The sequence below is a fragment of the Pipistrellus hanaki genome, assembly GCF_964339955.1.
Source record: "Pipistrellus hanaki genome assembly, chromosome: 2".
In the NCBI taxonomy this organism is placed as follows: Eukaryota; Metazoa; Chordata; class Mammalia; order Chiroptera; family Vespertilionidae; genus Pipistrellus; species Pipistrellus hanaki.
The window spans coordinates 144,351,632-144,368,884 of NC_140504.1; positions in this window are offsets into that span (position 1 = coordinate 144,351,632).

Consider the following 17,253-nt stretch of genomic DNA (forward strand, 5'->3'; position numbering starts at 1 on the left):
AAGAGAACTTAACATATCAATGGGTTATATAGGGAGGGTGGTGCCGCTACCTTGGCTGACCTGATTGGTTGGGTTAGGCCTAGGGTCCAGTTACCGGGAGCTGGACCCGCCCCACCCTGCCCTCTCAATTCCTCTAATGCTTTGCTACTCTGCTGGCAGAAATGTGAGACTAGTATAATGAATTTTTGTTTCCTTTTTTTTTCTTCCTGTCATTAGGACACAAAACATTACCTGAAATGCCACCTAAAATATGTTTTAGGGTTTGGAGCTTTTTTCTTAACAGCTACCTCTAACCTGGTTACTCATAAAGACTTGTTATAGAAATGGAAAGTGATTCTCTTTAGAATCTGAGATATATTATTTGCAAGAAACGAGGGAGAAGAGAAACAGTTGAGACCTGTTTAAAACAAAAACATTTTTGTTACCATTTTCTGAGCAATGTTTCATTCCAAATATAGTGACATTAGACTCACATTAAGCATAGGGTGTGGAATTGCACTTGTTCAAGTATTCCATTTTGGCAGCAGCACAGAAGAGAATATAACTTGGCAAGGAATATTTCACTCTACCTCCATTAGTAGGTGAAGAACCACTCTCCATATGAAGTTGTGCAGGAGATCTATTCACTGGGTAACCATTAGGAGTCTGCTCCAATTTTTATTACATGATTCTCTTTCTCCAGGTTTTAAATTTCATCATGTAAATTAGATAAACTATAAAAATTGGAAAAAAACAAAGATCTTTTGTCTTATATATCTGTAACTTGAAATGGCCTCCATTTTTATAGTGCAGAAAAATGGGTCTGTGGCTCAGAATTCTCCCTGCTTTGAGAAAACACATTCAGATGACAAGTGACAATTTGACGATATATCTTTCCTATGTAGATAAGAATTCCATTATTGTTCATGCTTAAGCAATTAGTACATTATATTTAATAAATATCCTCTATGATTTTAGGCTGTACTATATAACTTTTCAATTGATTACACTTATAAAATTCATAAAAAACATTTCATTCATGAAACATAAAGACAATGATATTTTAAAATATAAAACATATTGATTAAACACAGCCACACTGCCTTTTTCAAAATGCAAATGTACTGCTTTCACTTTTATAGTTGGTGACATTTTTGGTCATAGCATAATACTGCCCAGCAGCACCTTGCAAACAGCTAATTATTCTTTTGTGTGTGCAAAAGCCCTGTATACAAGCCATAACAAAGAAAGAAGGATCCATGGATAAAGGTATTTCTTCTGTGAAAGACACAGACTAGCACTGCATATTCAAAATTGGCCATGGAGTAATACCTAAAGATACATAGAATCTTATATTTTGAGAATTGAAGGCAATAATTTAAATAATGGTTACTCATAATATTAAATTAGTTAAAAATACATCAGCTGTTTTAGATAGCATCTAAGGTATGAATGATTCTCCAGTTGACGAAACCTTATAACTCATTCATTCAGTTAAGCTTTTTGTGTTCTTACTTTGAGTTAAATATTGTGTAACTTGCTTAATAGACCACAATGAAGTTTAATACAAAAATCAGTCACAGATTTTGAATATAGTAAAGGGAATGAAATGTAAAAAAAAAAAAAAGTATGACAAGAGGAAATATGGAGAAATTGGGAAACATAAAAAGAGATAGGTAGTCTGCAGAGATTTATGGGACAATGAAATATTTGAGGAAGAAAACAGAAGCCTGAATCAGGAGCTAACACACTGAAGTGGGGCATAAGGAAGGAGAAGAATATGGGTAGAAATGGGGGAAAAGACAGTGCATGTTGAGCCATAAACATTGCTGAGGTTGACAATTGAACTGAGAGAACATTAACTGGTTTTTGGAGGTGATCCATAGTAAATATGGAGAGGACCTGAAGTATGGTGAAAATTAGGACATTCTGATATACTAGAGGCCCCTTGAAGGAAGATTCCTGCAATAGGGCTTCCTGCTGGGGTCTCCATTGCCCCGCCTGCTTCCCTTCCATCTCCACAGCCCTGCTTGCTTGCTTTTCCACAGCTTCACTCCCTTCTACAGTGCTTGGCTTCTTTCTATGCTGTCTTCAGTCTTCACTCTGGCCTGGATATGCAAATTAACCACCATCTTGGTTGGGTTAATTTGCATACTCACCCTGATTGGCTGGTGAACATAGCTTGTAGGTGTAGTGAAGATACAGTCAATTTGCATGTTTCTCTTTTATTAGAGGGAATTAGCCCTAAAAAGGGAAGAGGAGGCCATTATGAAACTTTATGATTTAACTAATGAGTGGGGCCTGCTAGTGAGTGAGACAGAAGACAAAGGAGAAATCAGATTGGAGCAGCGACTCAAAGTATGTTCACTTTTGTGTTTGTTAACTTATACAAACCTAGACGATAATTAAGTTGAAGGATATTTGCAGTAGGACATATGTTTTTAAGGCACAGAAGAGATGTTTGAGCTGGATGTACACATTTGCAAGTTAACAACCTATAGACCAGCTAGTATGTGAAGAACCTGTATATAGAGATGGAATATTTCAAATAGACTATGTAGATTAAGAAAAGGATAAGACCCAGGTTGTAACCTGGATAAACATTGACATATAAAAGATCTAGTAAGTAAGAAAATAAAACCAAGAACGGAGACCAATTTCCAACAGCTAAATAGACTACTTTTTTAAAAAAGTGTCATATAATATAACAGAGATTGTAAATTTTTTTTTTCTGCAAAAGATAAGTAAATGAATATTTAAGCTCTGTGATAAGGTATTTGTCCCAACTATTCAACTCTACCATGGACTCTAAAGGCAGTCATAGACAGAAGAATAAACAAATCAGTATCATTGTGCTCCAATAAGACTTTATTTACAAAAACAAGTGAAAGACTAACTTTTACCTGTGGGCCATAGTGTGTCAACTCCTAAATACATTATTAAGAAGGCAACTAAAGAAGGTTATTGGAACAAGAAAGGAGTGGTCCGGGCTGTCAAATGGTGCTGAGGAATGAAGTAAGTTGAGGACTGAGAAATATCCACAAAATTTATTATATACACATCATTGGTGATTTTGGTGAGAGTGCTCATAGGGTGGAGTGTTGATAATGTGACAGTATTTGGAGAAGTGAATGGGAGGTGAGGAAGAAGGATGAGAACTATGTGCAATTATTTGTAGAAGAGAATAATTTACTGGGGGAAAATCAAGCAATTCAGGTAAAAACAAGAATATATATGTATGTAAATACTAAGAATATTTTAAAGAAGCTAATAATAAGGAATTTACTAAATTTTTTATTACTAATGTCCATTTGAATTACTATTATTCTCTTCATTTATGTCAGTAGCTCAGTACTTTTTATTACTTTAATTCGCTGTATTCCATTGCTTTTTGGACTGTTTTAATATCTCATCTTGTAATTCTTGATTCCTAAGCTCTGAAAGAATATTAGCAAAGGGTAGAGAATGCCACTTCAAAGTGTGTAAAAATCATTAATGTTTGCAAAGTTTCAGATTAAGAAAAAAATGTACCAAATTATATCTCTTTCTCAAATCATACAAACAAGGAGTTCATTTTATGTATTTCAAATTTTAAGAATGCTTTTCCTCTGGCCAGAAAAGAGTCTGCTTTTACTGAGTCCTCATTTCACCTTATCTCACTTTTTTTTTTTTTTTCTCTTTTTTACTTTTTTAAACATTTATGGTACAATTTAATTCTAAATCACAATGGAATGAGTTAATGTAAATTATTGTAGAACAGATAACCATTTTTTTAGAAAGGTTAATCTAAACCCAGAACATTGAAATATGCAACTTGAATTTCTAGGGACAGTGTAATTTTCATCAGGTGTTTTACTTTCAAAACAGTGAGCGTCGAGGGGAACTGTAGTAGTCCTGGTCATTTCTATGCAGATGATTGATATGGTGACTTAGTTCCAGACACAAGAAAGACAATTTACTGGCTGAGAAAATGTTGAGCTATATATTTCTATTCCTGCAATATGAAAAGCAGCCATAGCACCTAGGGTTTTAGTTTCGAGCTTCATTAACCTGCCAAATTTCACATGAAAATATTTTCAATTACCAATTATTTGTGATAGCATGCCATTTTCTTTTAAGAATGAAGTTGAATTGCTTTTATTACAACTTCATCACCTAGATGTTATTTAAAATACAGGCTAGTGTGTTAATTTTGGATACGGTCTGTTTTGTTTAATTATTTAAGGTACAATTGCAACCCAATGTTAACAGTTTACTTCTTTCCAAAAACCCTAAAAGCATACTCATTTTGAATGAGTGTATGAGAAAAGCACATTAATGTTGAAAGTAATAATTAAGCTGCCTTTAGTCTATCTAAAAACTCAGGCTCATTATAAATAAAGATAAACAAGTGCAACATAAAGTGCATTTATTCCTTTTTAATGGACTTTTAAGTTAGTTTCTCATATAGTTGATGAATGTAATAAAATTAAATTAAATTAAAAGAAATGTCAAGAAGAAAACACATTTAAAAATTAACAAAGCCCACAATAAATTTGCAATTACATGACCATTAAAGGCTTTAACGGGGGTTAATCTTGGCAAAAAGGGAAAAAAAATCGACACTATTGGAGCTTTAGCAGAACAATCATTATCATTGCAAATTACTTAAACTATTAAGCTGAGAATAATTCAGAAATATCATTAGCACTCAAATTACTGAAAAAAACTTGTTTTCTTTCCCCCTTTGTTTAATTTAAACTTAATGTCTGCTTATTCTCACACAAGCAGAAAATGCTGATAAATAATTCCAGAGCATGCCTAAACATCTCCCTTCACAGCCAGCTTCTAATTTGATCTCTGGAGACCCTTCTCGGTAGCTGAATAAAATATTTCCATTTATTCCAGGGGAGCCTCCACCACCATACGTTTCTAATCTCGAGCCGCTTGGTAATGCCTCTAGATGAGGTCCTCAGCAAATCATTAAACTTGTTCAATAACAACGTGACAAAACACAGGAGATTTGCCGTTAGTGAAACAAAGAAGTTGTTCAAACAAGGGGGGAAAAACTTTAATAAGCCAACTTGAATTTCTAGGGCAAGTTTGAGAGATTATTTAACATTTTAAACTTTCTGGCAGTCACCGTACGAGGACACTTCGAATTCAGTGTCAGAATGTTTCACAAGGGCCATACTTTCAATGTTCAAAAACACAACCTGGGAAATTGCTTTAACTGGCTGAATGTAGTGTCCACCCGAGTCCCTACCTGTGCCATGCACAGGGCCTCTGAGTGTGCACAGGATTTCATCTCTGCGAATGTATGAAACACTGCACTGCTAATTTGTTTGTTTTTAATAAAAATAAATGTGATGATAATCAGATAATGGAAATTACTTTGCCCAACTGTCTCAATCCATCAAGATGCAATTTGATGAAATGAAATGAAAGACTTGTTAAAGGTAATTTTTCTTCCCAGGCTAGAAATTCATGATAAGCACTGATAAATTTATGTCATGTAAGACACATGAGCAATTAGGAAGAAATGTTAGCAGAATGAAGCAACATTTTAATATGTTCAGGGATCAGATTCCACACTAAAATGGGGATGAAATCTGACTGCCTGGGGAAGAGCAGACACTGGGGAAGTTGTAAGTCCTAAAAGCAAGGAGGAGGAGTGATTCGTGTCTGTTGACAGTTCATCAGTCTTGTTGTGTTGCTGGATTGTTGTGTTTTTATGTTGAAAAAATTCTTACTCTGGAAAAAATTTGTTGAGCCTGTTTTTCAATGTCAAAGTTTACTTGTTCAAAAGAAAGCAACAATAAGCGAGATTACACAGGTAGAAATAAAGAATGTACTCCCTATACATCTTTAACATTTCCACCTAAAGTTCCATGATTATGAATTTTGGTCTAAAATAAATTTTTGTCACTAGTAGCAAAAAAAAAATAAAAGTTTTAGTTAATTTCATTATTTTCATTTCATGATTACTTGATGTCCTATACTCCCAGAATGTTCTGTGCTCCTTAATTACATGGTCTTTTCTTTCACTAGTTCTCTTATCATCAGCTTAACCTTCAGCTTATATATATGGGGTGTGTGTATGTGTGTCTGTATGTGTACTACTGTGTGTGTGTGTGTTATTACCAATGTTGTGGCTAGTTGGAAAAAATCTTCTAATACCAAAGGATGATGGTTCTGTTAGGAACCAGAATAGATGCAAATATTATGCTAATTAGTACTTGAGTTATAAAACATTATTCTCTTTATGGTTATTTTCAGGGTTCATGGTCATGGCCATGTAAAGTTAGGAATGTCAGTTTAGGAGTCACATTGCCTGGGTTCAGGCACAAATCAACCAACTGCTACTAGCTTTGTGACTTTGGGTAATCTACTTAACTCCCCCTTTTTCTCAATTCTCTCATTTGGAAAATAGTACCTATTCTAGGTTGTTGTGTGAATTGAGAAAAATACAAAAAGACTTTTATTGTCCCTAAATATCATAATCACATGATCATGATTTTTTTATTTTTGTTATTATTATGGCATGACGACCAACGTACAACTATATAGGATTTCTTTGTTACTGTTTACTTTCTAAATATTTTCTCATTTACCTACCAAAGTGTTCCACGCATACGTCACCATCTGTAACTACTAGCCTTTCATTGCACAAATAGACTTTTGAAGTTGTGGAATGGAATCAAGTTTAGATTTTTTTGGAGCATCTTCACTTGAATCAAACAGGAGAATGTGCCTTCCAGCCCCATTACTTAACCAGCAACATAACAGTGGTCAAGCACTTGCTCAGAATATCTCTGTAAACTGAGGATAATAAAAGGATAATAATATAGAGGTCATAACCCTGCTCTAAGGGTTAACTTACTTCACATTTGTAAAGAGCTTAGAATGGTGGTATCTAGTACAGGGTAGTGTATGTGTTTGTTTAAACAAAGTCTCTACCACAATATGACCTCAAGCCCCACTGAGCCTCATTTTTCTTCCTTGTAAGATCAGAATAGTAATTCCTCCCTTAGAAGGTTATAGGGAGGATTATATGACATACTACACATACAATGCTTGGAATATGGGTGCACACTAAAAAATGACTATCATCATTATTATTAATTCTCCTAACCCTCTACCACTATTTTGCTATCACTGGTGTGAAAGAAATCCTTTAAAGATAGTTCCATAAAATATTTTTCCATTAAAGTTTTTTTCCATTTCAATAAATATTTTCTTCTCTATTTCTAATGGATTGTTCATCCTGGCAAGAAAACTTCAATTCCATGTCCTTAGGTCCACACTAACATGAACACATCTCTTCTTTAATATGCTGTTCAAAGGACTATAACTAACATATTGATGTTTATCAATAATGATGCCTACATAGGCAAAATAGCAGACTAGAAAGAAAACAAAGTATATCATCAGAAAGCCTGAGCTGTTAGTCATGATGTATTAAATGGCCACCCATATGGGAAAAGATACTCCAAACCTCTAAAGCTCAGTTTCTTCAAACATAAAACCTAAGTTCCATGTTGTTGGGGGCAATCATCTATTCAATGTATCTTGTTTCAGGGGTGGTAGCAGACTGGTTTGACCAAAGATGGCAGCAATCTATAAATTAAGTCCAAACAACACTTTGATTAGTATGATATCTATAGAAACACTTGTGGGTGTTAATTCTGATAAATGTCGGCATTAATTTTTAGAATTCTACAGAATAGTTTTTACTATGGTGGTTCTCAAAATGTGGTCTGTAGAGTGATAGCACCCAATTATCTGGGAACTCAGAAATGCAAATTCTTGAGCCCAACTTTATACCTAAAGAACACAAAACTGCTTTGAAATCTGCACTGTAATAAGCTCCTCAAGTGCTTCTGAGGCCCCATGAAGCTGAGAATAACTGCATTAAATAATTCTAAAATTCACTTTGTAGGTTCATCATTATTATTATTGATTCCATTTTACTAATGAAAGTCCAATCAAGGAAATAGGAATCTTTTGATATGACTCAGAAAATTTAATTTAGGAATTAAATTAAATATATGAAATTGTTTACACATATAATGGGGGATTAAGAAGCTATTTCTTTTTAAAAAATATATTTTTACTGATTTTTTACAGAGAGGAAGGGAGAGGGATAGAATTAGAAACTCGATCAGCTGCCTCCTGCACACTCCCTATTGGGGATGTGCCCACAACCAAAGTACATGCCCTTGACAGGAATCAAACCTGGGACCTTTCAGTATGCAGGCCAACTCTCTATCCACTGAGCCAAACTGGTTTCAGCTTAAGAAGCTATTTCTAACTCTAGAGCACATGTGTCAAACACAAGGCCCGCGGGCCAAATCCAGCCCTCAAGGCCTTGCAATGTGGCCGCACCGCGCTGTCATCACTGCACTCCGCTGTCAGTTTATGACATTGTCAGTTTATGACTGTTCAGTAAACCATTCGGCCCGCGATTTAGGCTGGATTTTAGATTTTGGCCCCTTCTCTGATTGAGTTCGACACCCCTACAGAGATACACAGCGAAGTAGTACCTTGCTGTATCTGGGACCACCTTGAAGAAGATAGAACCAGAGTGGGATTTCCCTGTGTGTGCTCAAAGAGTGAGTGGCTATCCAAGTAGCACATCAAGGCACAGAATCTGCCAAAACTTTGCATGAGGTAGAGCCGGAGACAGAGGGATACCACACTCTTTCTCTGTTCTAGAAGATACTGGGAAATGGAGTTCCCTGCAATAAAGAAGTGAATAAGGGCAGAGCAGGGGATAAATCTGAGGACCAATTCCAAATGGATCGCATAAATGGTTAAGACAGTTTTCCAAAATTAGTTAATAGATGACAGAGCTGAGACTTGAAGCATGGAACTTATCAGATTCAGGCCCTCCACCCACTCTACCTTGAAAAACAGAAACTCCTCCCAAATCAGCAACAAATGAAAATATTCCAGAAGAATTCATAAAAAGAACATATTACACAGTTCAAATATTAAGGTCTGGATGGCATCTAGAAATACATCATAATATCTTAAACTAGCTAAAGCCTGAATTTTAGATTTTCTTTATGTTGGTTCAGTCATCCAGGCTTATTTACAAGGAGGCAGGTTAAATGGATTTTCCATGGCGGCTGAAATATAAACAGGAAATGATCAGATCCTATGACAGTGGTTGGCATTTGATGTTAATTAGGGGCATAGTCACCAAGATCTGTATTTCTTACACTTTGATTGATCTGATGTCCTTAGAAACATTTATGGGTGTTAATTCTGATTAATGTGTGTTGTACTGTTAGCACACATTTAATTGTTGAGCTAATTGGCCTTGCTCTTCCTGAATTACTTTATAAGAGTAATTATCTGAGACCTTGTTGGAGCAGTTGGGTCCTGCTAGAGAGCTGTTTTTTTGTGTACCACTTAAAATAAACCTGGCTTGTTGGGCTGTTGTTTTACCCATTCCTCTTTCTCTTTCAATTTTGAGAGAACTCTCAGAGGTAAACCACAGGAAGACTTACACATGAAAATTCCCTGAGGTCAAAGCAAGTATAGCTGTGCCAAGCTGGAGACTCTAGGCATATGACAGCTCTTTGGGAGTTAATTTTCACATTGCCTGCCAAATAGGAATTTGAGACAAGCCAGGCGAACATTGGGCTTCTTGCAACTTTACTTGTGAAGGTGAAAAATGAAGACGCTTCTAATTAGTAAAAAATAGTTTGTAACAAGAGTTTGAATTCCAAATTCTGTGGTTGGTATAGTATACATATGGAAGTATAGCTAGGTTCAGTTGCCAAAATTTATAATCCATTTCCTTTCTGCAATATTTGAATCCACATGGGTATTAGGGAGATCCAATTTTTGTCCAAGTGCCTTCCATATTTATAGGACAAGATAGTTAAACTTGAGCACCTTTTTGAGATATGTTCAGGTTTAGTTTTAAAGTCCATAATCCACTTAGTTAAAGCAGAAAGCTCATAGGTGACTGCCTCAAGGTAATTTTCCTTTCTATCAAAATATAATAAAAATTACATTAGAGAATCTTAAAGCGACTTAAGACTGAAATTTTTTAAGTGCTCAAAAGAAAGCAAATGGTAACATTATTTTTAAGTGTTGTTAATACTTTGACCAAAAGGAAGGAAATAATCTAGAGATATAGAATTTTTCTTTTATGTCTCTATTATAATACATCATGTGGATATATTTGGTTAAGTGAGAATATAGGTTAAGGTTTAAACCATGAATCTAAGTTGTATTAATGTACATAATTATAATTTTGCTACAGGCCTAGTTCACGGATCCCCTGAATCAGGCCAAAACTATCTCTAAGACATCCCCTGAGGGGTCCCAGATTGCGAGAGGGCACAGGCCAGGCTGAGGGACCCCACTGGTGCACGATCGGGTCTGGGGAGGGATGCAGGAGGGCTTCAGGGCGTATGTGGCCCATCTTGCCCATTCCCAATCTGCCAGACCCCAGTAGCAAGGTAACCTACTGGTCGGAGTACAACGACTGGTAGAATGGTTGACCAATCAGACACTTAGTATATTAGGCATATATATATATATATATATATATATATATATATATATATAGTATGGAATAAACAATAATAATATTTTGTATTTTGTTATGGAAAAACACAGTGTAAACCAGTGTTAATTTCATTAGGGTTGTTTGGTGATTTATGTGCTTTTAATTTGCACTATTTCATTATCCACTATAAGTTTCAATGTTACATATTGTTTTAAAAAAGTCAAGATAGTTCACAATAACTACATATTATTACAGAAATTTATATGGTCTATTTTATCTTTGCTTTTCAAATATTTTAATCATTAATAATTTACAGGAGACTAATTTATATAAGTAAAATATGTTTTAAAATTCAATTCAATTTTTGAGTTTAAATTATTATATTTGCAGAGATTTGTCATTTATTAGTATGACTCAATTATTAGTGAATAATCTCACTGTAAAGGAAAATATTGTAAACTATAATTTTATAATTTTATTTGTTAAAATTTCATTGACTGCTTTTGGTATACTACAATGAACATTAGCTATGTTATTTTCATCTACATAGTTAAATTAGAGGCCCAGTGCATGAAATTCATGCACTCAGGGAAAGGGGGTCCTCAGCCTGTCCTGCGCTCTCACGTAGACCAAGAGTCCTTGGGGGATGTCTGACTGACGACTTAGGTCTACTGGCAGTCGGACATCCTTAGCATTGCCACAGAGGTGGGAGAGGCTCCTGCCACCACCACTGCACTTGCCAGCCATGAGCCCTGATTTTGGTTGAGCAGTGCTCCCCCTGTGGGATCACACTGACCATTGGGGGCTGCTCCTGCATTGAACATCTGCTCCCTGGTGGTCAGTGTGCATCATAGTGACTAGTAGTTCACTGTCAGGCTGAAACCAGCTCTCTGACAACCCTTGAAGGGTGCCGGATTGTGAGCAAGCACAGGCCAGGTTGAAGGACCTGGCCCCTCTCCAGCTGGCCAATTTTCCATGTCCCTCTCCATCCCTGATCACACTGGTGCATGATCAGGGATGGAGAGGGACATGGAAAATTGGCCAGCTGGAGAGGGGCCATGGGAGGGCTCCAGGGCGTGTCTGGCCCAACTTGTTCAGTCCTGATTGGCTAGACCCCAGCAACAAGATAACTTACCAGTCAGAGCATCTGCTCCCTGGTGGTCAGTGCACGGTCATAGCTAGCAGTTGAATTGCCTTAACATATCATTAGCATATTATGCTTTGATTGATTGAAAGGCTGACTGGACAACTTGACACTTACCATATTAGGTTTTTATGACATAGAATTTGAGGTAGAATGTATTAAAAACAACCTTTAAGAATTGTTAAACTTTATTAATTATGTCTTCTAACCCAATGGAAATCACATTCTTGTGGGCCAGTTCAGAATTTCATGAACTCTTTGCCATATTTGAAGTGCACACTTAGTTACTGAATGACAAACTCATACTTGTAAGGCATGCATAGGTCACAGGTAGGTTTCCCTGGAAAGCAGATTCTGAGATAAATATTGGTTTGTTGTATATGCTTTGGGGACCCCACTTTTGGAAGGGAAGCAAAGGCAGCAGGATTGAGCAGTGAGGCAGCTAATCTACAATGTAGTCTCAACAAAGGCCTTGGCTGACTCCATGGTGAGCACCATAGGTAAGATTCTTGGGGAGGAGACTGAGCCTTTTCTCCCTTAGAGGAACTAGTCACTAGATGTAGGCCGCATAGGAAAGAGAGCATCATCTTTGGCCAGGCAATTCTCTTTAGACAAGGCAATACCATAAAAGCCTACTACAGTTGAGGGCTGTCTGCCCCTACCACTATATGCCTCTGAAGGAATACATCCATCATTCTTGAAGGAGAATCTTCCACCACAGCCTCTGTAGACTTTGTGAGGGATTCATCAATAAAAGGTAAAAGTATTTCAAATTAACCTATAATTTATTCACTACCTTTCCATTCACCCAAAATTTACTAAATATACTTTTTGTTCCATAACTTTTCTCTTTTGAAGGAGAGAAAACATATGTACTAAGACTTACTCAGAGCTAATAAGTACTACTTCTCTTAATTGGTACTAAAGTTTGTTTAAGAAATGATCTAGCTGAAATGGGTTTAACTCAGTGGATAGAGCGTCGGCCTGTGGACTGAAGGGTCCTGGGCTCTATTCCGGTCAAGGGCATGCACCTTGTTTGCGGGCACATCCCCAGTAGGGGGTTGCAGGAGGCAGCTGATCAATGTTTCTCTCTCATCGATGTTTCTAACTCTCTATTCCTCTCCCTTCCTCTTTGTAAAAAAAAAAAAAAAAAAAAATCAATAAAATACATATTTTTTAAAAGAAAGTAATTATCTAAGTAAATTTTGATTATTTCTGTTTTTACCTATGTACTTTAACAATGTAATAACTGTATTTTCATCTGTATAACCATAGAATCTAGCAAAGTTTTATGCTTATAGAAAATGTGTAATGTTTGTTGCATCAATGAAATAAATTTATGATGCTCCGTGGATATTAAAGGCAGTGAAGGAATTGCAATAAAAAAATAAATGAATAAATTAACAGTTTGAGTGTGAGGGAAGATAGATGGCATAATTTAAGTTAAAAAAAAAAAGAGTCAAACTGGAAGGTTATTGAAATATTTTGGGCAGGAATAGAAGGTCTGAATTAAAACAATGAAAGTGGGGGTGAGATGGGGGTGGTTGCAGGTGTTCATTGATAAAAGATTGGTTGTGTGTGTGTGTGTGTGTGTGTGTGTGTGTGTGAAGAAGGAGAATATGGAGGCAAAGTGAACATGAGGATTTTAATATGTGGCAGAATTAAGCATGTTTATTAACAACCCCTACCCAAAACTTCTATATAATGACTTAGCTATCATTTGGGTTAGAAATTGTTATAATTTCCAACCCAGTCTGTTCATCCACCACTCCATCTCCAGCCATAATTAGATAGGACATTTCAGGTGAAGTATTACATTAGGCCAGAATTTAAAATAATTGCTGAGTAAAATTTAAAGATCTGGCATATTTTTGGTAAGCTGTGTTTATTTATTAATTAACTAGAGGCCTGATGCACAAAATTTGTTCATGGTATGGGGGGGTGCCCCTCAGCCCAGCCTGCACCCTCTCCAATCTGGGACCCCTCAAGGGATGTTCAACTGCACATTTAGACCTGATCTTACTGGTGGGATCGGGTCTAAATGGGCAGTCAGACATCCCTCTCACAATCCAGGACTGCTGGCTCCCAACTGCTCACCTGCCTGCATTCCTGATTGCCCCAACTGCTTCTGCCTGCCAGCCTGATTACCCCCTAACCACTCCCATTTCAGCCTGATCGATGTCTAACTGCTCCCCTGCCAGCCTGTTGGCCCCCAACTTCCCTCCTCTGCCAGCCTGATCACCTCTACCTGCCCTCCCCTTTAGGGTTGATTGCCCCCAACTGCCCTCCCTTGCAGGCCTGGAACCTCTCAACTGCCTTCCCTTGCAGGCCTAGTGCCTCACAACTTCCCTCCCCTGCAGAGTTGATCTCCTCCAACTGCCCTCCCTTGCAGACCAGGTCCCTCTTAACTGCCCTCCTTTGCAGGCCTGGTGCCTCCCAACTGCCCTCCCCTGCTGGCCATCTTGTGATGGCCATCTTGTGTCCACATGGGGGCAGGATCTTTAACCACATGGGGGCAGCCATCTTGTGTGTTGGAGTGATGTTCAATTTGCATATTACTCCTTTATTAGAAGATTAGATAGGATAGATGCCTAGTGCAAGGGTGAATTGCAGGCTGGTTTGCCCTGAAGGGTATCTCAGATTAGGATGGGGGTTCCTTCGGGGTGCGGGGCAGCCTGGGCTTAACTAACAATGTACATTCATTAGGACATAGCTAATCTGAAAAAAAAAAAAATGCACAATAATAAAAAAGGGGAAGGAGTAGGAAAAAGAAAAAGAGAAAGAGAAGGAGGAGGAAGAGGAAGAGGAGGAGGAGGAGGAGGAAGAGGAGGAGGAGGAGGAGGAGGAGGAGGAGGAGGAGGAGGAGGAGAAGAAGAAGAAGAAGAAGAAGAAGAAGAAGAAGAAGAAGAAGAAGAAGAAGAAGAAGAAGAAATTACATTTAAATCTAGCCTGCAGTTGCAATATGTTAATTGCTTCTATGTATAATCACTTGGTATACTTCTGTTTTATTTATATTTTATTTCTACAAGTAGAAATAAATATTTTCATGGAATATGGGTTTAGTATAAATTTAGTGTTCACTGCTTTTGGCCCACTAATTCCAAACTGAAAATATGGTTGGAAATGAAATACCTCACTTTATATTAATCAATTCATATGTAACGAATATATATAAGTGTGATGTTTCCTTGGTGGCAATCATTGGACTGAAAATGAGTCTCTAAAACATTTATGAATTATCAAGCAGGGACTACAATTTTGGCTCACAGGAAATACCAGATGTGCTGATGTAGTCATGTAGTGAAGTAAAAAATAAAATACAAAGTGATACATCAGGGTGGTTTTTCTTTTAATACCTCTGAGCTGTTGAAATTACTTCAAATGTGCTAGAAAATAATACTTCAAATCCACCCCCTCCCCTCTTCTCTGTATGTGTGTGTATGTCTGAGTGTGTGATACCAAGGGTATGGAACAGATCATTCAGATCATTGAGCTCAGTTCCAGCCTCTGACTGGCATTGGGGTAGCCTAGAGGAGACAGAATGTGGATGGGGTGGAGATGCATGGTATCTGGATTTGAAATAGTTTTATGCTCACTGCTATAAATGCTAAATCTCTCTCTCTTTCTCTCTTTTACAAAGCAACTTTCTAGTTTATTTCTCTACTCATGGCTATATAGATATATTTGGGCAAGATATAAGAACAAATTTGTAGGCCTACTTAAATTTTGGTTTATTTATATTAAGCAAGGTTTCTTCTGAAGTAGGATTTTATAGAAAAGAAAATTTCATCTTGCATGCACTTCTTATCTTTAAAATCAAATTATCAGACAGCATTTTGTGAAAGGGAAAGTGTTACTATATTCAATCTGTCTATTCTCATATTTGTCTTCTCTCTGATTTAGGATCAAAGAAGAATCAGAAGCTTAATAATTCACACCACTACAATCAATAATCTGTACCTCTATAATTCAAAAAGAGGAAGAATTCTAAAATGTTACCTATATTTGGTGTTTTAAATAAAAATTTGATATATCCTGCCTAGATATTAATTTTAAATATTGCTCAACATATCAAAGTAATGCAAATAATACATATAAAATTAAGCTACTATTCAAATCTTCTTATAATAGCAATCTACAAATGCCTTATCAAACGCCCTTTGATTTTTATTATTGCAGAAATGTTTTTATAATATATTTTAGCCAGTACTTAATAACATTTTTATTGAACTGCACTTTTTGTAAATTCAGATGTTGGTAAATTGATCTCCACCGCTAAAAAATTATAAAGGCAAGAGAGTAAACTACATGTAAATATTCTGAACATCTCGATTCTTGCTTCTTTAGTTAAGTTGCTCCACTCATTCTCTGCACAGCTCATATTTACTTCTGGTTTGAAATCCACAGAGCTTCTGTTGTACCACTTTTCCATCCAAAAATTACCAATAATTTAAAGTTCAGCTCAAGCTCCACCTGAACTTCCTCCCCCAATGTAGGTTTTATTTCCCATATATTTTACCTTTCATTACAGTTATCCAGAAATTATTTGGGACCTTAAAATTTATTACCTTAAGGAGCAATAATAATAATACTTATAGTGTATTCAGGGCCCCTACTATGGGGTAAGAATTGAACTAGTTGTTCTCATAATTAATTCTAAAATGCATAACAGCCCTGTAAGGTAAGAATTATTGTTCTCTGTTTTACAGATGAGGAAACTAAGTTTCAGGAGTTAAGTGATTTGCCAACCTTGCACAATTAGTAAGTGTTAGAGCCACTACTTAACACTAGATCAGGCTCCCAAACCCATGTTCTCTCTATTAAAAATGTAAAATATCATGTATTTTTAACTCAAATAGGCTGTAAGATGCAGAAGTTCAGAAACCAAGTTTTAATTAAAAATGAAATAAAAAATCCTCTCCGTTTCTGGTACACTGCTATAATTGTTTTAAGCTCAGAAAAGGCTGCCAGGAAAGGTGAAGGGATTAAGGGATTAAATAAACAACCAGTTAATTCTATCATTTTGTACAATTTAATTTATTATTAGTAGAAAAGCACTTGAAGATGTAGGCTTATGGTTTATCATTAGTCCAATGATAACTAATTTGGAGGTAGCTGTTAAGATTGGTGCTTCAAATTTTCCTTTGTGCTCTCAAGTGCTTTGTGTTGTGTAATGAACTCTTTGTTATTTGCACTCATGGGGAACATTTCGGGTAGAAATTATAGTGGGGATACATAAAACAATTTACATGTGTAATCTATTTTAAATATACATATGAATAAATATACTTAATGTTCTGGTGATTTGCATTAAACAATAAAGCTGAATGAAACAACAAAATTAAGGTGATAAGAAACCTTCCTAGCTTTCTGTTTTTGTTCTCCAGCAACTCAGGCCACAATAAATATCAGTCTTTTTGTTGTCTGCATGCAGCATCAGTGTGGAGGCTTTGTGGCAGTTTTTCCCAGAGCAGAGACTAGTCAAGGGTTAGGGAGAAACTACTGCTCACCCATATGTGTGTCCACCTCTTCTTGCTTGATAATTTGCTCAATTACATTTCATGCGGGTGGGGCCAAGTAACTACTTCTGGCTAATGGAATGTAACTGAAAGTGATATAT